This window comes from Staurois parvus, unplaced genomic scaffold (genome assembly GCF_062004578.1).
Source record: "Staurois parvus isolate SC_StPar_1 unplaced genomic scaffold, SC_StPar_1.0 ptg000654l, whole genome shotgun sequence".
Lineage (NCBI taxonomy): Eukaryota > Metazoa > Chordata > Amphibia > Anura > Ranidae > Staurois > Staurois parvus.
This window is the reverse complement of record NW_028318450.1, coordinates 165,214-189,259: the sequence shown is the minus strand read 5'-3', so window position 1 is coordinate 189,259 and position 24,046 is coordinate 165,214. Positions and strand designations below refer to the sequence as shown.

The following is a 24,046-nucleotide window of genomic DNA, read 5'->3' as shown; positions in this document are numbered from 1 at the left end:
ATGGTAAAACACAACGATTTACAGTATATTGCTGTGTTTTGTTATGCAAGCTAAAAAAAGAAAACATTAAACCATGCATGCGCCACCACTGCACGCCATGTATACCTGTGCCACCACTGCACGCCATGTATACCTGTGCCACCACTGCACGCCATGTATACCTGTGCCACCACTGCACTCCCAGTATACCTCTGCCACCACTGCACTTCCAGTATACCTCTGCCACCACTGCACTCCCAGTATAACTCTGCCACCACTGCACTTCCGGTATACCTCTACCACCACTGCACTCCTGGTATACCTCTACCACCACTGCACTCCCGGTATACCTCTACCACCACTGCACTCCCAGTATACCTCTACCACCACTGCACTCCCAGTATACCTCTACCACCACTGCACTCCCAGTATACCTCTACCACCACTGCACTCCTAGTATACCTCTGCCACCACTGCACTACCTATATACCTCTGCCACCACTGCACTCCCAGTATGACTCTGCCACCACAGCACTCCCAGTATGACTCTGCCACCACTGCACTCCCAGTATACCTCTGCCACCACTGCACTCCCAGTATACCTCTGCCACCACTGCACTTCCAGTATACCTCTCCCTCCACAGCACTAACAGTATGACTCTGCCACCACAGCACTCCCAGTATACCTCTGCCACCACAGCACTCCCATTATACCTCTGCCACTACTACACTCCCAGTATACCTCTGCCACCACTGCACTCCCAGTATACCTCTGCCACCATTGTATCATTTTGCACACCTCTGTCACCACTACACTCCCAGTATGACTCTGCCACTGCAGTACTCCCAGTATACCTCTGCCACCACAGCACTCCCAGTATACCTTTGCCACTACTGCACTCCCAGTATACTTCTGCCACCACTGCACCCCCAGTATATATATGCCACCACTGCACTCCCAGTATACCTCTGCCACCACTGTACCATTTTGCACACCTCCGCCACCACTGCGCTTTCAACACACCTCTACCACAAATGTATCCTTCATACACTGTCAACACTGTACCCTTCAACACACTTCTGCCACCAGTGCAGTACCTGTGTACCTCTGCTGGCCCTGTACCCCTTTTGCACACTTCTTCCAACAATGTATTCTTCATACACCTCTGCCACCTCTGCAGCCCCTTCCCCTTAAATCAATTCTTTTATTTTGCTCTCAAGACTTTATTATTGGTTTAATAAATGCATCCAAAATGGAATTTTTCAATTAACGAATGCCTCTTAAAATGAAAGAAACGGTCACATTTGAGATATCTGGCTAGTTACACTGACCTTGTCCAGGGACTTAGGGTTGGTTCACACCACAGAAATGCAGGCAGGATTAGTGTCACAGCTCCGTGGCTAAGTGGTTAGCACTGCTGCCTCACAGCACTAGGGTCATTGGTTTGAATCCCAACCAGGGCAATGAAGTTACATGATCTCCCTGGGTGGCTGCCCTAACATAGATGTGCTGGGGGCAGCATCTTTGCTTTCTGTTTAAATGATCCCTAGAATGTGAATTAGAATGAGGCCTTGTCTGTTCAAACACCTTCAATGCTGCACCTTATGTGAATGTCAAATGATGGGATGAGATAAGGGCCTGGACTAATGATTGATTTGATAATGCTGGTTTGCACTCCACCCCCTTTCAGGAAAGATTTGTCAAGCCAAGAGCTGAGAGAGAGAAAGAAGAGCGAGTGAGAGAGAGAGAGAGAGAGAGAGAAAAGGATTTGGAGGGGAATCCACACGTCAATGTAATAAAATAATGGCATGGAGTCCCCTCCCCCCCAAATCCATAACAGACGCTGAAGACACTCACATTCACATTCGTTAGATCCGATATCAGGTACAATTTCAATTCCCAAATCGCACCTGAAATAATGCACCCTGGATGCACCTTGGCATGCAATTTGCATGCCCTGCGACTTGCCAAATCGCACCCGATGTAACCAGGGTCCACCCTGGTCACATCAAAGTGGATTTTGAAATTGTGCGACTTACACCCCGGTCACATCAAGCCCAACTTTTAAAGCATGTGACATACAGTGAAGTCGCATGATTTCAAAGTCGGGGGACATGCCGATTTCAAGTGCGATTTGCAAGATATCTGACATAGTAGTGTATTCACTACTTTATACAGTTGCAAGAAAATGTATGTGAACCCCTTGGGATTACGTGGAGTTTTGCATGAATTGGGCATAAAATGTGATCTGAACCTCATCTAAGTCACAACAATAGAAGAACACAGTCTGCTGAACATAATACTACACAAACATTAGATGTTGCCATGGTTTAATTGCACATAACACGTAAACATTCACAGTGCAGGGAGGAAAAAGTATGTGAGGCCCTAGCTTAATGACTTCTCCCAGAGCTAATTGGAGCCAGGAGTGAGCCAACCTTGACTCCAATCAGTGTGATGATATTGGATGTGTTGCTGACAGCTGTCCTGCCCTTAAAAAACACACACCTGTTTTGGGTTTACTGGTTTCAAGAAGCACTGTCTGATGTGAACCATGCCTCGCAGAAAAGAGCTCTCAGAAGACCTACGATCAAGAATTGTTGACTTGCATGAAGCTGGAAAGGGTTACAAAAGTATCTCCAAAAGCCTTGATGTTCATGTGTCCACGGTAAGACAGACTGTCTACAAATGGAGAAGGTTTAGCACTGTTGCTACTCTCCCTAGGCGTGGTCATCCTGTAAAAATGACTGCAAGAGCACAGCGCAGAATTCTGCATGAGGTAAAGAAGAATCCCAGAGTGTCAGCTAAAGACCTACAGAAATCTCTGGCACATGCTAACATTTTTGTTGACACATCTACAATAAGGAAAACATTAAACAAGAATGGAGTACATGGGAGGACACCACGGAGGAAGCCATTGCTGTCCAAAAAGAATATTGCAGCACGTTTGAAGTTTGCAAAAGAGCACCTGGATGTTCCACAGCACTACTGGCAAAATATACTGTGGACAGATGAAACCAAGATTGAGTTGTTTGGGAAGAACACACAACACTATGTGTGGAGAAAAAAAGGCGCAGCACACCAACATCAAAACCTCATCCCCACTTTAAAACATGGCGGAGGGAGCATCATGGTTTGGGGCTGCTTTGCTGCCTCAGGACCTGGACGGATTGTTGTCATTAGAGATGAGCGAATTATTCAAAAATTCGATTCGGCTGATTCGCCGAATTTCAGGAAGAAATTCGATTCGATGCGAATTTATTCTCAATGAAGTTAACTTATAAAAAGGGTTTCTAGGCTTCAGAGAGCCTTTAAATTAGTGCAGAACACTGTACCTTTAATTTAAATGCCCTTGGAGATGAGGAAGGAGAAGGAGAAGGATGAGAAGAAGGAGAAGGAGAAGAAGAAGGAGAAGGATGAGAAGAAGGAGAAGGAGAAGAAGGAGAAGGATGAGAAGGATGAGAAGAAGGAGAAGGAGAAGGAGAAGGATGAGAAGGAGAAGGATGAGAAGAAGGAGAAGGATGAGAAGAAGGAGAAGGATGAGAAGAAGGAGAAGGATGAGAAGAAGGAGAAGGAGAAGGATGAGAAGAAGGAGAAGGATGAGAAGAAGGAGAAGGAGAAGGATGAGAAGAAGGAGAAGGATGAGAAGAAGGAGAAGGAGAAGGATGAGAAGAAGGAGAAGGATGAGAAGAAGGAGAAGGATGAGAAGAAGGATGAGAAGAAGGAGAAGGATGAGAAGAAGGATGAGAAGAAGGAGAAGGATGAGAAAAAGAAGGATGAGAAGAAGAAGAAGGATGAGAAGAAGGAGAAGGATGAGAAGAAGGAGAAGGATGAGAAGAAGGATGAGAAGAAGGAGAAGGATGAGAAGAAGGATGAGAAGAAGGAGAAGGATGAGAAGAAGGAGAAGGATGAGAAGAAGGAGAAGGATGAGAAGATGGAGAAGGAGAAGGATGAGAAGAAGGAGAAGGATGAGAAGAAGGATGAGAAGAAGGAGAAGGATGAGAAGAAGGATGAGAAGAAGGAGAAGGATGAGAAGAAGAAGGATGAGAAGAAGGAGAAGGATGAGAAGAAGAAGGATGAGAAGAAGGAGAAGGATGAGAAGAAGGAGAAGGATGAGAAGAAGAAGAAGGATGAGAAGAAGAAGAAGGATGAGAAGAAGAAGAAGGATGAGAAGAAGGAGAATTCCAAGCCGGCAATTCCAATAGGCTATTTCTGACAGTTCTCTGACATTCACTCCATACAGCGGTTGAAACATAGCCTATGTTTCAACCACTGTATCTATCTGCAGAGCTCCGCTAAGTGTATCTGCAGAGCTCCGCTATTTCTGACACTTCTCTGACATTCCCTCCATACAGCGGTTGAAACATTGTATCTATTTGTTTCCATTTATGGAAACAAATAGATACAATGTTTCAACCGCTGTATGGAGGGAATGTCACAGAACTGTCAGAAATAGCCTATTTCTGACAGTTCTGTGACATTCACTCCATACAGCGGTTGAAACATTGTATCTATTTGTTTCCATAAATGGAAACAAATAGATACAATGTTTCAACCGCTGTATGGAGGGAATGTCAGAGAAGTGTCAGAAATAGCGGAGCTCTGCAGATACACTTAGCGGAGCTCTGCAGATACACTTTTTGCCGGCTTGGAATTCTTCTTATTTTCATCCTACTTCTTCTTCTTCTTCTTCATCTTCATCCTCATCCTCTTCTTCTTCTTCTGAGGATGAGGATGAGGATGAAGAAGAAGAAGAAGAAGAAGAAGAAGAAGTAGGATGAAAATAAGAAGAATTCCAAGCCGGCAAAAAGTGTATCTGCAGAGCTCCTCTAAGTGTATCTGCAGAATAGAGGAGCTCTGCAGATACACTTTTTGCCGGCTTGGAATTCTTCTTATTTTCATCCTACTTCTTCTTCTTCTTCATCCTCATCCTCAGAAGAAGAAGAAGAGGATGAGGATGAGGATGAGGATGAAGAGGAAGAAGAAGAAGAAGTAGGATGAAAATAAGAAGAATTCCAAGCCGGCAAAAAGTGTATCTGCAGAGCTCCTCTATTCTGCAGATACACTTAGAGGAGCTCTGCAGATACACTTTTTGCCGGCTTGGAATTCTTCTTATTTTCATCCTACTTCTTCTTCTTCTTCTTCATCCTCATCCTCAGAAGAAGAAGAAGAGGATGAGGATGAAGAGGAAGAAGAAGAAGAAGAAGTAGGATGAAAATAAGAAGAATTCCAAGCCGGCAAAAAGTGTATCTGCAGAGCTCCGCTAAGTGTATCTGCAGAGCTCCTCTATTTCTGACTGTTCTCTGACTTTCACATTTACAGCGGTTGAAACATTGTATCTGTTTCCGAATAAAAACATCTGTATCCTAAATGGAAACAAATAGATACAATGTTTCAACCACTGTACATGTGAAGGAACTGTCAGAGTACTGTCAGAAATAGCGGAGCTCTCTGCAGGGACACTTTTGCCGGCTGATCGGGAAAAATCCGATTCGCGCACCCGAAGTAGGCTAATATTCGGATTCAACGCGAATCGAATTTTTCCTGAAATTCGTATCGAATTCCATTTCGCCTGGTTCGATTCGCTCATCTCTAGTTGTCATTGATGGGAAAATGAATTCCAGAGTTTATCAAGACATTTTGCAGGAAAACGTACGACCATCTGTCCGCCAACTGAAGCTCCGCAGAGGATGGGTGATGCAACAGGACAATGACCCAAAGCATACAAGTAATTCAACAAAACAATGGCTGCAACAGCACAGAATACGCCTTCTGGAGTGGCCCAGTCAGACTCCTCTTCACCTCAACTGAAACAGTTTTGTGAAGAGGAGTGGTCCAAAATGACTCCAGATCGTTGTGCAGGTCTGATCTGCAACTACAGGAAACGTTTGCTTGAGGTTATTGCTGCCAAAAGGAGGGTCAACCAGTTATTAAGTCCAAAGGTTCACATACTTTTTCCTCCCTGCACTGTGAATGTTTACATGTTATGTGCAATTAAACCATGGCAACATCTAATGTTTGTGTAGTATTATGTTCAGCAGACTGTGTTCTATTGTTGTGACTTAGATGACGTTCAGAGCACATTTTATGCCCAATTCATGCAAAACTCCATGTAATCCCCAAGGGGTTCACATACTTTTTCTTGCAACTGTACATGGTCTGGTGTAAACACATGCCTGCCAGCTCCCAATTTTTGTGCAAACTAAAACCTGGCTCTGCTGTTTGCCAGCAAACGGCTCAAACGTATCTGGAAAATATGGGGACTCCAAAATCCGGTTCAAGTTCATTCATGAACAAGAAGCAATTATGCATCCCCAAAAGCAGCATAGAGGAAAATGATGGTCAAGTTGCTATGCTGATTCCAAACCACCTCTGGCATACCAGGGTGTTTATATAGGTCCTTGATGCCAGTTCTTGCCTGGTGCCACTAAATCTCCACTGGCCACAAATGATGGCTAGTGGAGGACATGAAGGTGGCTTTCTCCAAGCCTGAACCACCAGCAGGACCACTCCTGTAAACTGAGAGCAAAGAATCATTGACATTTCATCCTGACAATCACTTCTCAGTGCAGGTTATCTAGAGTATCTTTTTAATTTTTTACCATTTCAGGAGTTGAACTAAATATTCTTGGAGCAATTACTGTTTGGAAAGGCACAAGGTCCCCCCTCCTCCAGGCACACTAATGCTTACTTGAAGTGGAGCCCCATCCTGATTCCCTCATGGGCTTGAAAAGCTTGGCTCTCTGGGCTCTGTGTCTTATGAATGAGTGTTCTTGGGCTCACACCAGGACAAGGTGCTTGTTCTGGGGGCACTGGACAGAAGAGAGGGGCCAAGGAATGCTGGCGGGGGAGCAATGACATGAAGGATCTGGGCTGCTCTGTGGCAAACTACTGTGCAGGGCAGGTAAGTCTTACATGTTTATTTTTTTATTTTGGAATGATTGTTAAGATCACTTTTCCACACCCCCTGTGACACCAGACAGCCAATCCCAACAGGCTTCCCAGGGCCCCCCTCTGCCTTGTACTCCAGATGTTAATCAGCTGAAAGAAAAATACAAACATTTAGATCCATAGCAGAGGTTCTTTATTCTTCATAAATAAACAGGTGGCATAGACAATGGCCAACACTGGCCAGCTGTTCTCCTCCCTCTCCACTCTCTTGCCCCAAGTCCCAAGTCACAGCATTTATTCATGTAATGTTTGAGTGGCCAGGACAACTTGTCATGTGACTACACACTGGCTAACTTGGCAAGCACCGCTTTGTGCCCGCCCTAGAGTTTTGGTCTAACTGCACTTTTGGTCCCAAACGTATGGACTCTGAAGATCAACTTGCTGAATAATATCTCCCAGGATGCCCCCTCCAGATAACCACCTAAGGGTCAGCCGTAATTCCTCATAAATAAAAGCTCAGCATAGTGCTTTATCCTTTAAAAGCTTTTATTACACAATAAACTATAAGAAATGCACTCACATTCTGGAGGAGCATACCGACCATGTATGATGGACATCCAGTAATGTACTTCTTTAGGCACTAGATGGCAGTATCGTCCCCAGCAGCATAGGCCAGTCCGGGCTCCAAAATGTCACCACACTAATGCAAGGCGAGGATAAAAATAAACCATATAAATGCTGCGCTACATTCAAAATTAAAGTGAATGTGGAATCCGATAATATAAATCAATATAGTGACAATATTATGTAAATAAATATATAAGTGCTTAATGATAACAAAAATTATCACATCAAACACCCCAAAAAAATTATAAAAATACAAACTTAAATCTATACGCATGTGCATAAATTACACATACATATAGTTATATCACACGTGCAAATGTGAAGTGAAATAATGGCTTATAAACGCACAGAAAAACAAATCTATAAATGTTGAAGGTGAAAATAAAAAAAAAAGGTGTTTTGGATGGACACCTGTGAGCTGAATCTCCCACTGATGCCGTAGATCTCCCAGAGGATAAGGGGGATTGATGTTTCACCTATACCTGGAGAAGAGCTTGAGTGGGATTATCGAAATTTGAAAAGCGTTTCTGGAAGGCTGTGGTGCCTGGAGGATCTGTGAGAGGGATCCATTATTGCTCTTTGATCCGCAAGGGTCGAAGGGATGAGGTGAGAGGCTAATCCAGAAGGTGTTTGGATTCACAAGCTCTATCTACACTCAGATACCTGCACGATTTGGTTCACCTGTGGTCACTTTGCAGCATTATTGGAATCACCGTTATCATTTTTGTTCACCTTCAACATTTAATTGGACTTTCTGTGCGTTTAATAAGCAATTATTTCACTTCACATTTTTTTATTTTCACCTTCAACATTTATAGATTTGTTTTTCTGTGCGTTTATAAGCCATTATTTCACTTCACATTTGCACGTGTGATATAACTATATGTATGTGTAATTTATGCACATGCGTATAGATTTAAGTTTGTATTTTTATAATTTTTTTGGGGTGTTTGATGTGATAATTTTTGTTATCATTAAGCACTTATATATTTATTTACATAATATTGTCACTATATTGATTTATATTATCGGATTCCACATTCACTTTAATTTTGAATGTAGCGCAGCATTTATATGGTTTATATTCACTTGATCACTGGTATATGATTTAATGCTAGCAGCTGTTTGGGGTTCATATATTTAATTTGTATTATTTAAAACACTATATTTGGAGCGCAGGAGGGTCACACCACTAATGCAAGGCGAGGGCCCGTATCATTACTGCCATCTAGTGCCTACAGAAGTACATTACTGGATGTTCATCATACCTGGTGCGGTATACACCTCCGGAATGTGAGTGCATTTCGTATTTTATTTTTATTTATTTTATTTTACTTATATAGCGCCGTCAATTTACGCAGCACTTTACATATATATTGTACATTCACATCAGTCCCCACCCCCGAGGGGCGTACAATCTAAGGTCGCTAACTCACATTCATACACACACATACTAGGGACAATGCAGACAGGGGACAATTAACCTACCAGCTTGTCTCCTGGGGCAATTCAGCACAATATCTCTTCCTCCCCCCACCCCAAACCACCACAGGCACGGACTTGCTGAAAATAACCCGGCCTGTTACCAGGCCAAACCACCCACTACTGCAGGCCTTTATATAACATAGGTTGGATTTGGAGTATGCCAAACAAGGCCCCACCCCCAATGAAGGCTACACCCACCACTGTCATTCATTTGGTCAGAGAAAGTGATTACAACTGATTATCCAGCACCAATCCTCTTCTTACCTGCGTTAACCCTTGGTATACAGGCCCCACAAATCAGAGTCAGAAAGAAAGCCACAGTGAAGTGTACCTGTGCAGCATACAACAGAACATTGAACAGGGATGTGAAGGGGAACCCCATGGCAACATTTATTGGCACTATGGACACAATTCACTCCAGATTATTGCATAAGTTAAGGCAGTCACATGACCACATCTCGCATGCAATACTGAAAATGTCAATTCACTTTTGCTAGTATGCGGCATTTCCCATAAATCGGAAAACACTCAGGAAATCAAACATAAAAAGGCCTTACACCCCGGTCACATCAAAGCCGATTTGTAAATTGTGCGACGTACAGTGAAGATGCCGATTTCCTTGTGATTTGCAAGACATCTATGCAAATTGCCACTAAAGTAGTACATGTACTACTATAGAAATCAGTGTCGGAAACGCACCCATGTGACCGCTCTAATAGCAGACAATAGGGTGTGACTTGGCATACGATTTGCAAGTTGCATGTCATGCAAATTGCATGCCAAGTCGCACTCGATGTGACCGCTATTAGAATGTTCATATTGGTGTGGTTCAAACTTGGTCGGAGCCGCAACAATTTACGTATTTGCCTTTTTTTGTGTTTTGTCAAATAAAGACTATTTTTTGGTTCTTTAAAACAGTGTCATATCCTTTTGATTCTATTCCCGAGACTTACGATGGCGAGATAATATGCAATGTGATGAAAAGGCAGTGCAATTTCCTCCACATGTAGCTAAAGTCTGTAATAGAAGGAGCTACCAGAACAACGCATTCATTTAGATTCACTTTAAGCCAGTTTACTCTCCATTCAGAGTGAGCTTTCTAACAAAGATCTCAATTTACACATTGGCCATCTGTAAAGGAAATTTGTCAAAAGCTTTAGCAAAGTCCAAGTACACCATATCTCCAGCCCACGTGTTTTTTGCGGATTATAGATTTTTTTTCTTTTACAACAATGATCTTTATAAATCCATGCTGGCTATCTCCCTGTATATTATATTATCATTGCAAATTTTGGGCTTACCTTGTAGGCATAGTCCTGGACCGATGAGCAGAGCAAAGCAGGGATTTCAACACTGATGGGTTTTACAGTTTCTTACCCTTTATATAGAGTCTGAAATTTTGGCACCAAATGCAAAGAAAATCAGAGAAACTAAATTGTGAATTTTGACATTTGACAGCAACCTAACCAGCTCTGCTGGTCACATTCATTCATATCAAGCAAATGGTGGTGACATTTAGGTATTTTCAGGTAGTTTGACGTTTCTTAACCATTTGTGCTCCTGCACCTGTACCCTTTGTATTGACCAGATCCATTTTTACATTTTTGCTACGGGCCTATTGATTTGATACCAAAGTGTTCACACCATTATTTTGCAGCCACTTTTATTGTAACACTCTGACAACGTAATAGATGAGAATGAAAAGTGTATTCCAAGTCATCAGTGTTTTCAAGATTTAACAGTAAGGAATTATCTTTTGGCCAAAAAAATATGAAGCCTGCCACCACGACTTTTCACCTCTCCTTCCTTTACATGCACATTTTGACATGTAAAGGAAAGGTGGGGGAAGTTAAATGAGCATGTAAAGTAAAGGGGGGGGTACAATTTTCACTCTATCTTCCTTTCAGGGCTGTGGATAAGGGGGTATCACCAGTCCTCCTGTGCAGGGTCCAGGCTAGCAGGGGGGCTCAAGCAGCTGGGTGAATTGGATGTGGGCAGGGAGAGTGATTGACATGGTGGGGGGGCAATTACTGGAATCTATTCCCTCTGCAGCAACCAAAAGCTGGCTTCTTCTCCTCTCCCTCCTGCTGGCTTTCAGCTGCCGCAGAGAGAGCCCTATAGGGGATCGGTTCCAGTAATTGCCCCCCTTCACACATATCACACTCCCTTTGCACAATATGTTTCCCCATGCCCAGGCCCCCCTGTGTGTCCCCACCTCCACAGTTTTACCAGCTTCCCTCTTCTCCTTTCCACCGGCAACTGCTAGCACACAATAGGATCCTTGAGGATGAAGAGTGGGTGGAAAAGCCCAGTAAATATGTTACCAGCCCCTGTGTTTCTGAATGAACACAATGAGTGATTGGTACTGATCACTCACTGTGTTCATTCATAACTAAAGCATAATAAACTGTGTTTTTTTTTAAGGGGGAGGGCCCTCTCAGGTTGACTGTATGGGGCCCCGCGGTTTCTATCAGCAGCCCTGCTTCCTTTACTTGCCCATTTCATTCCAATCCAGCAAAGAGATGGCCCAATCCAGCAGAGACATCCCCATATATTCGGCAAAGAGACATCCCATTCCAGCAAAGAGACATCCCCATATAATCAACAAAGAGACTTTTGATCCAGCAAAGAGACATCCCCATATTGCAGAGACAGCCAAATCCAGCAAAGAGACATCCCCATCCAGCAAAGAGACATCCCCATCCAGCAAAGAGACATGCCCGTATATTCAAAGATACATCTCAATCCAGCAAGGAGACATCTCAATCCAGCAAGGAGACATCCCAATCCAGCAAAGAGACATCCCCATCCAGCAAAGAAGCATCCCCATCCAGCAAAGCTACATCCCCATCCAGAAAAGAGACATGCCCATGCACCAAAGAGACATCCCAATCCAGCAAGAGCCATCCTAATCCAGCACAGAGACATCACCATATATTCAACAAAGAGGCATGCCAATCCAGCAAAAAGACATCTCCAAATAGCAAAGAGACATCCCCATCCAGCAAAGAGATAGTCACCGCTCAGGCCCACATCCACATTTAGCCCCTCTGCTTCTGTATAATCCCAGTCTGCAGGGATGTTAGCTCATCTCACAGGTATAGGAATTGTGCAGCAGCAATGTAGCACCTACACATTCAATAGGCAGGCCGGCCCACAAAAGCTCCCCCCTTCCTCTTCACTGCCACCAACAAATAAGCTCCAATCCCAGCTGTCAGTGATGCCAGATGCGGTTCTTTCCTCTCAGACCTTCTCTTCCCTTCCCTCTGTTTGACTGCAATCCACCACCAGTCATGTGACAACTGATGCCCCGCCAACCCACCACTGCCGGCCAAACAAAGGAAGCTGTAGTTGAGCGGGCAGCTCAGGACACCCAGGCAGCCAGGCCCCACGGGACATCCGGGCCTCCTACATGTGTATGGTCTGTCCCCCTCTGATGGCAGCCATGACTCTGAACAATCTTAAAGATTGTAAACTTACTTTGTGAAGATCCCACATATTTACTTCCTGGAACTTTGTAACACCCACTCACTCGTATGTCCTGTGAGTAGGCATTGATGTGTCACACATTTCTCAGAACCTGCCTCCTAAACTACAGAAGTGGTCGGAAGAGTTTCAGGAGGCAGAGTCAGTACAGGAACTGTTGCTTGCAGGCAGCAAGGTACCATGAGATATGTAGTCCTTAGAAATTGTGTAAAGCATGAAGTGAAGTTGATGAAAGAGATGGTCATCAGACAGGCATATAGGCAGATTGCCTACTGTAGTCAGCTAGAATGACTGCCCTAGCCAGGAAGGGAAGGGGTGAACACCTTCTGCCACTGTTCCCAGGATTACTATTTGGGCTTTTTGGGTCCAACCCACTGGTCCTATGGCATTTTAAAAGGGACGGGTATTTGGATCCCATGGCACGCTTGCTTGCTTGCTTCCTTAGCCTTGTTTGCCACAATCTGTTCGCAGCCACAACCACCATCACCATGTAAGGGGACTGCTGGGACCTGCAGTGTGCCCTGAAGACACCAGCACCCTGGAAAGCGTCAACATGGACTCTGCCAACTATGGACTTTTACCTGTTCAGGTATGTTGGGACAGCCACAGTAGTTAGGTTCAAGACTGTTTGCTCTTTTGGAATTGTATTGCTGAATAAAGCTTTAAAATGTTGTAATGCCTGGTCTGAAGTTATTCAAAGGGGTGTATGAAAGTAACCGGCACAGTACACATAGACTTGCAGCTTGGGTCAGTAAAGCACATTGGGGTATGAATACAGCTCCACAAGAGTTAATATGCTAAAATGTACAAACAAGTAGTTGCCAAGGGTAAGGAAGTCTAGAAACCAGTACCTGCAGCTTTTCGTGAAGCGTGGTACCTGGTATAGGCAAGTTGTCCTCCGATACCAATGGGGGTGGGTGCTTCTGGGGCTCCCACTCTTAGCGGTTAATAATGCATAGCCATGGGAGCAGATCAGCACTATGAAGGCCCTTGGCTTAGCCACTAGGTAAGGGAAACGAAGAGGAACGAAGTGCACGTATGAGGTCCTCGCTAAGTGCACAGCGGAACCCCATTCTGTTACTGGGAGTGAGGTAACACAGCTATGTTGGACAGGTGGAGTAGATATAGGTTCAGCATGCCCCTCCTAATTGTAACAGTTACAGTCAAGATATACATTGCCATGGGACCAGAGGTTCAACTGAGTCCGGTTTATTGCTCAGTATACATAGTGTACGGCCCTAAGTTGGAGGACCGCCTGAAAGCAGCTCCCGCCTTGTCCTGGGGCATTAATGAGCATGATACAAGTAAAAGTACCCCATGTGCAGAGCGAGTGACCCTCTTCACAGTGCCTAGCATAGCCCAGAAGAGCCCACCCTGGGGTTAGACCTCTCAGTGTCAGCCCACAAAAAGGTACCCAACAAAAGGAGATGGAGATGCCCCCTACCTCTTGCTGATAGGTAGAACTCCCAACATGAAAGGAGATTTTTCAGGTAAGCTTACATTGGAATGTTAAATATAGCTATTGTCTGCATTGTTATTACAATGGTGATGAAAGTGTACGCTGTAACCACAGGTCTCCTTTAAATCATACCAGTAAGGTGTATCCACAGACACTTCCTTTCCTGGGGTGTCAACATTTACTTAATGTACAGTGCTCTGGCACATGCTGTAGTCACAACAGTAAAAATGTGATGTCCATTTACTTATGGACCATGAACAGATTCATAGGAAGCTCCTACAAACAGTCTACACCAGGGGTCTCCAAACCTTCTAAACAAAGGGCCAGTTTGCTGTCCTTCAGACTTTAGGGGGGCTGGACTGTGGCCATTGGGAGTGGAAAAGGTCCTGACATCAGTGGGAATAAACCATGCCCCTTCTTTGGTTTTAATGGGAGCAATGACACCCCATCATTGGTATCATTGGGAGGAATTGTGCTCCATAATTGGTGTCATAGGCCCTGATTGTTGGTGTCATTGTGAGGAATTGTGCCCCATAATTGATGTAATTGGGAGGATTGGTGCCCTTCCATTAGTGTCAGTGGAGGGAATTATGCCCCATTGGTGGTATCAGAGGATAAAATAGTGCCCCAAGGGCTGGATAAAAGCAAGAAAAGGGCTTCATCCAGCCATTGGGCCACAGTTTGGAGACCACTGGGCTACACTATAAGAGCAGTGCTGGGAGAGAAAACAAGAATAAAAAAATTGAAGCATATTTGACTTGCAAATGCTCTAAGTTCTCTGTTCTTTTGAGGGAGTTTAATTTCAAAATCGTTGACTGAAATCAGCTGCCAAACTCGTGCCGTGTCCAATCATAGCACAGGGCAGCAGGGGGCATGCGCATGTACTTCCTGAACCCGGAAGAAGGCTGATCATGTGCCCATACCTGCTGCCCACTGGCAGTATATGTACTGTGAGTGGTCGACAGGTGGTTAACAAAGGGATGGGTTTTCTAACATTTGTTTACATTTGCATTTGTTTTTAGATAGTGCGGGAATATCTCCAATGAAGTGTTCTCAGGGCTTGATGAGCTTTCAGTCAGTGGGCTCGGTCTAGCTTTGCCAAGCATCCTGAGCAGACTTCTAGAATAGTCTTTTCTTTTGCCTACAAGCTGATGCCTGAGTCTAAGGTGCTGGAGCCCAGGCCTGATCTGGAGCCACCATGTGATACCTAACTCTAAGAGGACCTTACCCATGCTGATCTTGCTGCTAAAGTGATATCACTGGGGACACTGGAGCCAAACTTAGACCTCTAATGGTGTTGGAATTGATCCATGTTCATGCAGTAGCTGAAAAAAATATCACTGGGTACAATGGTGTAACACCTGAACCCCTACTGGTCTGATGCTGCAGTCCAGAAAACACAGGAACTTCTGTTGTAGCGGATGAAGACTGAGCTCCTCCCGAGGACTTTAAGCTTTGAAAAGATGTGCTATTGTTTGGATATTCCACCCACACATGTTCTGTCTTGTTGCCTTTTTGAAACTTTTAAAAAAGATCTATGGACTGGACTATCATTACTTCAAGTGGTACACGAGTGGTATGTATGGGTACTTGCACTACACTGGACTCAGCTGAGTGGAGGGTGCTTAAAGAGGGATGGGCTCCCCCCAGGCATACCTGCCCTTAATCTATCCATTCTTATATGTGCTCTTACTATGAAGGCTCTGGGAATTTAGAATTAGGACTGCAGTATATACAGAGGTCCCTTAGCGTAGGCACTACGGCTTACACATATATATGTGTGCAAACAAAACCCTCTGCTTTTAATGTAAATGGTTAGACAGGGCCAATTTGGTTGTTTTGCAGGCTGGCTGGTAAGTGTGCTGGGAAATCCTTTGTTTGTGATCTGCATTGCCCTTCCATGTTCTTTGCATACCTGCAGCTGTCCTTATCTTCAATACCACTTGTTACTGACCTTTGGTTTGTTCCTCAACTACGCTTCTACTTGATCCCAACCGGCAACCACTTGCTACCAACCTTTGTTTACTGACTTCACTACTGCTTGATCCCTACCTGCTATATCCGCTATTGGACCCCTGGTTTTTTTGCTTCCTGGTGAGATGATCCTGAGGGCCTCAACCTGGTACTAACATGCAGCAAAACTTATCTCCACCATCAGGAGCTCTGGTGAATACCGGTTAGTGCTTTGACCCCGCACCTTGGGTGAGACAGCATCATCCGCCAGGGTAACCTGCTGGTGTACTTATCCTCCGGGTCAATGGGAGTCTCTCTGCTGCTATAGCTACTGGTCTCTGAGCCTGACCGCTGGCTGTGACAGGTGGGGGAGAAAATAACTAATTAAAAGAAGTCATGAAAAATTATAAAGTTCTATAAACATTCATGGGAAACACAAAGCACATCAGAAAAACAAAACTAAAAATGTATTGGCTTGAAGCAGTGAGTGTACTAATGGCATCCACCAAGACATCATTAAACCAGCTCAGCTGGTCGGATTGCTCATTCTTTGAATGCTACATTTGTACGGTGATATTCGTATGTTTAGCGGTAATATGATACTTTAGAATTGCTTTACCTCCCACACCCATACAATCACAATGGACCCGAGAATAACTTTGTAAAAAACTATATACTGTATAGTATATATATACACACACACACACACACAGTTATGGTCAAAATAATAGCAGCCAGACATCACTAACCGGATCAATCACTGGTTTTGGTGGAAATGATATTTCTACATGGCAAATAATTTCCTAGCAGGTGTAGTAGAGTAATAGAAATCCAACAGACCCAACAGTCATGACATGCATGCTGCTGATTCTGTGTCATTGAATCACTCATTGAAAGGGGCGTGTTCAAAATAATAGCAGTGTGGAGTTCTATTAGTGAGGTCATTCATTCTTTGAAAAACAGGTGGCAATTATTGCCCTTATTTAAGGAAGGAAGGCAGCAAATGTTATCCATGCTGGTTACAGTGCATTTCTCTCTGAAATTCTGAGGAAAATGGGTCGTTCCAGACATTGTTCAGAAGAACAGCGTACCTTGATTAAAAAGTTGATTGGAGAGGGGAAAACATATAAAGAAGTGCAGAAAATGATCGGCTGCTCAGCTAAAATGATTGCAAATACTTTAAAACGGCAACCAAAACCTGAAAGACGTGGAAGAAAGCGAAAAACTACCATTGGAATGGATAGAAGAATAGCCAAAATGGCACGGACTCAGCCAACAATCAGCTCCAGGAAGATGAAAGAAGGTGTGACGTTCCCTGTGAGGACTGTTACAATTAGAAGACGCCTATGTGAAGCCAAGCTATCTGCAAGAAGTCCCCGCAAAGTCCCACTGTTGGGAAAAAGACTTGTTTTGAAGAGGTTACAATCTGCCAAAGAGCACATTGACTGGCCTAAAGAGACATTTTGTGGACTGATGAAAGTAAGATTGTTCTTTTTGGGTCTAGTGGGCGGAGACAGTTTGTCAGACGACCCCCAAACACTGAATTCAAGCCACAGGACACTGTGAAGACCGTGAAGCATGGTGGTGCAAGCATCATGATATGGGGATGTTTCTCATACTACGGTGTTGGGCCTATTTATCGCATACCAGGGATCATGGATCAGTTTGAATACATCAGAATACTTGAAGAGGTCATGCTGCCTTATGCTGAAGAGGAAATGCCCTTGAAATGGGTGTTCCAACAAGACAACGACCCCAAACACACCAGTAAACGTGCAACATCTTGGTTCCAGACCAACAAGATGGACGTTATGGAGTGGCCAGCCTAATCCCCGGATCTTCATCCAATAGAAAACTTGTGGGGTGACATCAAAAATGCCGTTTCTGAGGCAAAACCAAGAAATAGAGAAGAACTGTGGAATGTCGTCCAATCATCCTGGGCTGGAATACCTGATCACAGGGGCCAGAAGTTGGGTGACTCCATGCAACACAGATGTACAGCAGTTCTCAGAAACAGTGCGACTACAACCAAATATTCATGTAGTCATTCAAAGGAAAGCAAAATCTTCAAACATTTCTCAGTTTATATAGTGAATGTTTGAGTTTGTAAAGAAGAATACAAACACTGCGATTTTTTTGAACCGTCTAATATTCACTTTTCTTCACTTTTTTTAGAGGAACAACACAAATTTGATGTATTTTTCTTCATGTTGTGATTTGGAATAGAATGTGTCGTGTTCCCAATGCATTTGTGTGGATGGAAATAAAAGCTATCAGAAGGATTTTCAGCTTTATTCACTTTTTTCAACACACTGCTATTATTTTGAACACAACTGTATATATATGGTATATTTGGGACAAATCAGGCTCTTTTGGCTCCATCATAATCCAAAAGTTAAAGATTCTAAATTCAAAGTGTTATAAAAAAACTCACCAGGCATTTGTCATGTGGAAAGGCCTTGGATTCTTCCTAATAGCTTATGGCCAGAAATGAATGTTGTATTGGATGCTCTATACCAGTGATCTCCAAACTGCGGCCCTATGCATACCCTCATCAGGCCCTTGGGGCACTATTCCTCCCACTTATATGAGGTACCATTCCTTCCACTGACACCGACAATGGGACAATAAATCCTCCACTGACACCAACAATGGGGTACTATCCCTTCCACAGACATCAATGATGGGGCACTATTCTGACCACTGACACCAACGATGGGGGCACTAATACTGTATATCCTGTAATGCAAAAGTTGGGAAATGGTTTAGTCCCACTGATGCCAGGACATTTTCTGCTCCCACTTGCCATGGCCCGGACCCCTAAAGTCTGAAGCACAGTAAACTGGCCCTTTGTTTAAAAAGTTTGGAGACGCCTGCTCTATACAGACGATGTCTGAGCTCCATCCAGGACCTGAAAAGATGTACTACTGTTTGTATTTTCCACCCACCCCTGTTCTCCCTTGTTGTGCAATAAACCTTTAAAAGACATCCATGGGTTGGACTGTTGTTACTGTAAGAGGTACAAATGAGTATTATTTATTTATTTCAGGTACTTATATTGCGCCAACAATTTACGCAGCGCTTTACATATATATTGTACATTCACATCAGTCCCTAACCCTCAAGGGGCGTACAATCTAAGGTCCCTAACTCACATTCATACATACACATATTAGGGACAATTTTGACTGGGATTTGAATTAACAACCCTAGTGGTCCCAGGCAGAAGTGCCTAGCCACTGTGCTCCCCATTATGCCTGGGAAACCTCAACTGAGGGTCCCACTTGCCATGCAAAGGGCACAACTGGGGAAAGGTACTACTAACAACTGTAGTATGTTTCCAGCTTGTGGAGGCTCAGCCTTCAGTTTACCATGAAAGTGCATTGTGTTTTAGTAGCCTGAAGAGAGAAACACCCAGAAGAGTTTAACATAACAGGGTTATGCATTCTCTGCATTAAGGTAAAAAACACCCCACTATCTGTCTTAACCCCCTATCCCTAAACACTTACCTGGCTCAATGTCCCTGTTCTAGCACTGTCCTGGCTGCAAAATTGCTGTCCTCTCTTCTTGGACTCACAGGAGACATGGAGGCATTTTAGACTGAGCAGCTCCAAGCCCGGTGACCCTTTCCTTGGAGCGCCCGTGGCGGGACACCAGGGCCCAGTTGCAAGAGCGACCTTTGTGACCCCAGTAGTTCCACCACTAAAAGAAAAGAAAGAGTGTGGGTGGGGCAGACACAAGAGGAGAGGGCGGGAGGAGAAGCAGAGCAACCTTTGTGACCCCAGTAGTTCCACCACTAAAAGAAAAGAAAGAGTGTGGGTGGGGTAGATACAGGAGGAGAGGCTGGGAGGAGGAGGGGCACAACAAGCTTTGTCTTTCCATCTGTGGTGGTGGGGGAACTGTCAGCACTAGCTCTAATAACCCGGCAGAGCTTCGGTTTTGAGGGGGGGGGGGGGGCGGCTGCCGGAGAACTTATACAGGAACCCAGGAGAGCAGCAGATAGGAGGTACAGCCAGGAGACACATAGAAGAACCGATCCATGCATTGCTTTCCTGCCACCACTGAATGCTTGTATGAGGAAGAGGAGAAGTGGGCATTCAGTGGCAACAGGAGAGAAATGCATAGATCGGTTCCTCTATGTGTCTCCCGCCTGTACCTCCTATCCAGGCGGCCCTGGCCTACTGGGCAAATGCCTTGTGTGCCTTATGGCCAGTCGAGCCTGCATGGAGGACAGTGGGAGCCAAAGTCAAGCTCTTGTGAGAATGAAGCTCGTGTGTGGCTTTCTGCCACTATGTGTATCTATGGATGCTCGGAAGTGCACATGCATGGGTGCCTCCTTAGCACATGGTTTGCTAAGGAGACACCTAGAGGTTGGAGAAGGAGACAGCGCTGGCGGGGGACTACCAAAGAGGAGATTGCACAGAGCAGGTAAGCATAATGTCTTTAATTTAAAACAACAAAAGTTAGCATTTAGTATCACCTGAAAGTGATACTAAAGTCTTGTTTGCCTGGATCCTCCGCTGCTTGGGTCCCCTACCAGCATTCATGGCCCTCCTTCCTATCTGTGACCCCCATAGCAATCAGCTTGTTATGGGGGCACCCAAGCTGACGCACTCCCAAACTGTCTATTCACCCACAGAGCCACGGTTCGGCCCCACCTCCTTCCTCTCCTGATTGGCTCTTTGGCTGTGATTGACAGCCAATAGCTCCCGCTGCTGCCAATCAGGAGTGAGAGTCCCCAGAGAACCGAGGCTCTCGTGGACATCACTAGATTGGGATGAGGCTCAGGTAAGTGTTGAGGGGGCTGGGGGGGCATATAGAAAGAGTTTTGCCTTCATGCATACAATGCGTGAAAGTAAAAAACCTTGAGCCTTTAGGACCACTTTGAATCATTGACAGTCACATTATGTATTTGCCTGTCTAGCAAAGCTCACTGAATGCATAGAGCAATAAGTAACCCTGCTTTCTTCATGGTCATCTGAATTGTACGCTATTTCTCTCCAATCCTCCTCCATAGTGGCTGGCAGTACTAAGCTGGACTGAGCAGGCAGATCAATATACAGAGAATAGCCCACACTTTTCCCAAACCAGTAAGAGGAAGGATGTTTTACAGCAATGGTGGGGGGAGAAAATAACTATTAAAAGTTATAAAGTTTGTGAAAACTTGGCATGAAACACAAAGCAATTCAGAGAAAAGGAACTAAAAATGCAAGTATTGGCCCAGAGCAGTGCGTGATTGAATGGCATTCACCTAGACATCAATCAAACCAGCTCTACTGGTCGTACTTCTCATTCTTTGAATGCTATCGCTGGTGACATTTGTATGTTTGGAGCTACGATCATACTTTAGAATTGCTTTAGCTCCTATACACAACTTATGGACCAGAGCAGTTTTTACATTTTAGCTATGGGCCTATTGATTTGGCTTTAAATGTACTACTTAAAGAGTAACTCCACTTTTGTTGAAAGAAAAACCCTCCCCTCTGTGTCATCTATGTACATTGCAGGGATTTTAAAAACTTTGTTGCAGATTCCTACCTTTTCTTATTCTGAAGAAATAGCTGTTTGTTTGTCTGTGTCCATGCACAGAGCAACTCTGTGTGGGAGTGATTTTATAATTATCAGTTAGCTGCTACACCGGCAGGTCTCTAATAAGGAAAGTATCAGGGTCTGCATCCTTTTAGATGCAATTTTCCTTTGGGAATATCTCACCAAAAATGACATTTTTTTGTTGCAGGGTGTAATGTACATGTAAGATATCAGTAGCTGAGATGTCACCTGTAGAAATATGACATTGTAGATTTAGCTCATTTCATGTTATAATAATATAAGATGTGTTCAGAATTAAGTCAGAGACATATGGTCACCAATTAGCATCTGACAGGGACAGAGCATCCTCTGGAAGGAGGTGACACCTGGATGCCAATAAGATTTGTCATCTCCTGGAAATCTGAAAGGAAAAGGCTCAGACAGTTCGGCTTCATGACACAGCAGGAGACCAGAGGTGTGGAGCTCTGACATATATACACAGATCAAAGGAATATATTTCATCTCTCATAAAAGCTAAAATATTAGTTGCAATGCAGAGAGATAAAAATACTTCCTTCTGATTGGACACACTGTAGGCTACATCTGCATGTAAAATTGTATTTGTAACCTATGTAGAATGCCAGAGAAATGCAGAAAATGGTTATATGGTGCCTGATTGTGACAGCTGAACAGTGATTGGTACTGTCACAATCGGACTGGTGTTGGAAATTCAATCCTTGACTTGGTGATTCAACCCATTCCTGGTCCAATCGACTTTGGGCATTTCAGTACCCAGAACGTCCTGTGGCCTGGTACAGAAACACCCCCCAGAGTTGATTGGCCAAGGGCTAATGTCCAGCCTACGTCCATATTCCCATAAATTGAGCACCTGGGATATGGACGTTGCGATTCGTATGGAGCCAGTTCGATTGACTGACGGATTGCAGACTTTGTCTGACTTGCTCCAGTCGCAGGATAAATCTTGGTAAAAGTTTTATTTCTGTTTTTATTTCCCTTTTATTTTATAGTCAATAGCCAATTGTGTGTCTTCTTGTACTTCTTGTATTTTCTGTAACTTTTTATACTTTGTACATATTTTATGCACCGCCCACTTTCGGGATATTAAAACATAAAATTAATAAGTGACTTCTGGGTACTTAAGGTCGGGCTCATATCTCCAGAGAGGTTGTATTGTATTGCAGTGTCTTCATATGCTCGGTCAAGTTCATTGCCAATCTGTATGCAGGGGCGGACTGACAACTCATGGGGCCCCAGGGCAATAGGGGATCATGGGGCCCCTGTGTCTTTTCCCAAACTCAAAAAAGCCTATGAAAAAGGTACCAGGGGCATCTCATGGGGCCTCCTACTGACCCTGGGCCCTCGGGCAGTGCCCGAGTTTCCAAATGATCAGTCCACCCCTGACTGCGTGTTGGCAGTTTGCATGCAGATTGTAAAGGTAACAGGTCTACCAGACAGAGATCTGTGTGTGTGTGGTGGCCCAGCAGGCCAGAAAAACTGTTCGGTGGTGGCAAGCTACCATTTGTGGTGTGTCTGGTGAGAGGGTGTGTGGACAGTAGAAGAGTGATTAACACCGGGGTTCTGGCTTGTAGGATAGCTGGAGGAATCCCAGAAGGGTGTGCGATTGCTAGGCTGCTCCCCAACCCTTAGTGTGCACCAGATTGTATATAAGATTCGTGTCTGCCTGTGTGTGTGGTCAGCCTGCTGGATTGGAGCGGAGTCTCCCTCTAGTGGTGGCCAGAGTTAGTGCGGGCTGTGAAAGTATATCACGGCTGGTCTTATATACTTATACATATTCAGATTAAGTCCCCCTTATTCCCTTTTACCCCAAGTCACGGCCGCACGTGCGCACCTCGGTTAGCTAGTCGCTGTGGGCATGGCATGGGGGGTGGATCCGTGACACAGGGGATGCAAAAATCTGACTTGTGCAGACTTCTGGGAAAATCAGTAAGCCAATCACACAAGCAGGAAATTACATTTTTTTACAGAAACCTAGGAAAGGTCATTTTTAATACTCAATTACAATATGACTTGAGTCGCAATTGTATACACTATATTATTTGTGTTTTGTTTGCTCATTTTTTTCCACAAATGTGGAGTTACACTTTAAAGCAGAACTAAAGTGGAAGTTCTGCTTTATGCCTCCTCCTCTTCTATTTCTTTTTTTGGGGGGGGGGAAATGCTGGTACCTGCTTTTGACAGGTATCTGATCCCACTTTCAGTCGGATCATCATGGCGGATACACCGGAAGTTCTACTCTCCCCTCCTCCTTAACTGCTACCTTCTGGAATACGTCACAGGTCCCAGAAGGCTGCAAGACCATTCATAAAGTGCAGTGTGGCTCGCGCATGCGCAGTGAGAAGCCGGCTGTGAAGCTGCAAGGAATCACAGCTGGCTGCCCACAGTAAACCTGCCGGCACCGGGGACCCAAAGAACTGGTTCTGGTGAGGATGGTGCCAGATTCCTGGACAGGTAAGTGACAGGTTTTTTCACCATGAGACATTCTACTAGTTTGGTGGTAAAAAAAAATCCCAGATCCCTGCTCTGGTCTAATAAATGTGGGGAAATTTTTGCCCACACTGCATGAAGATAGGAATATTCTATCATATTCTATCAAT

The 24,046-nt window shown here is 44.4% G+C and overlaps 1 protein-coding gene across 1 annotated transcript in view; it reads right to left on the bottom strand.

Annotated features, from left to right (window-relative positions):
* Window positions 1-10,331, bottom strand: part of LOC149448853 (interferon-induced very large GTPase 1-like) — a 43,848-nt gene extending 33,517 nt beyond the window's left edge. The window contains exon 1 of the mRNA XM_089694166.1: window positions 10,285-10,331. The gene's annotated coding sequence lies outside the window, so the exon portion shown is untranslated. The remainder of the gene's footprint in view (window positions 1-10,284) is intronic.
* Window positions 10,332-24,046: the final 13,715 nt, after the last annotated feature.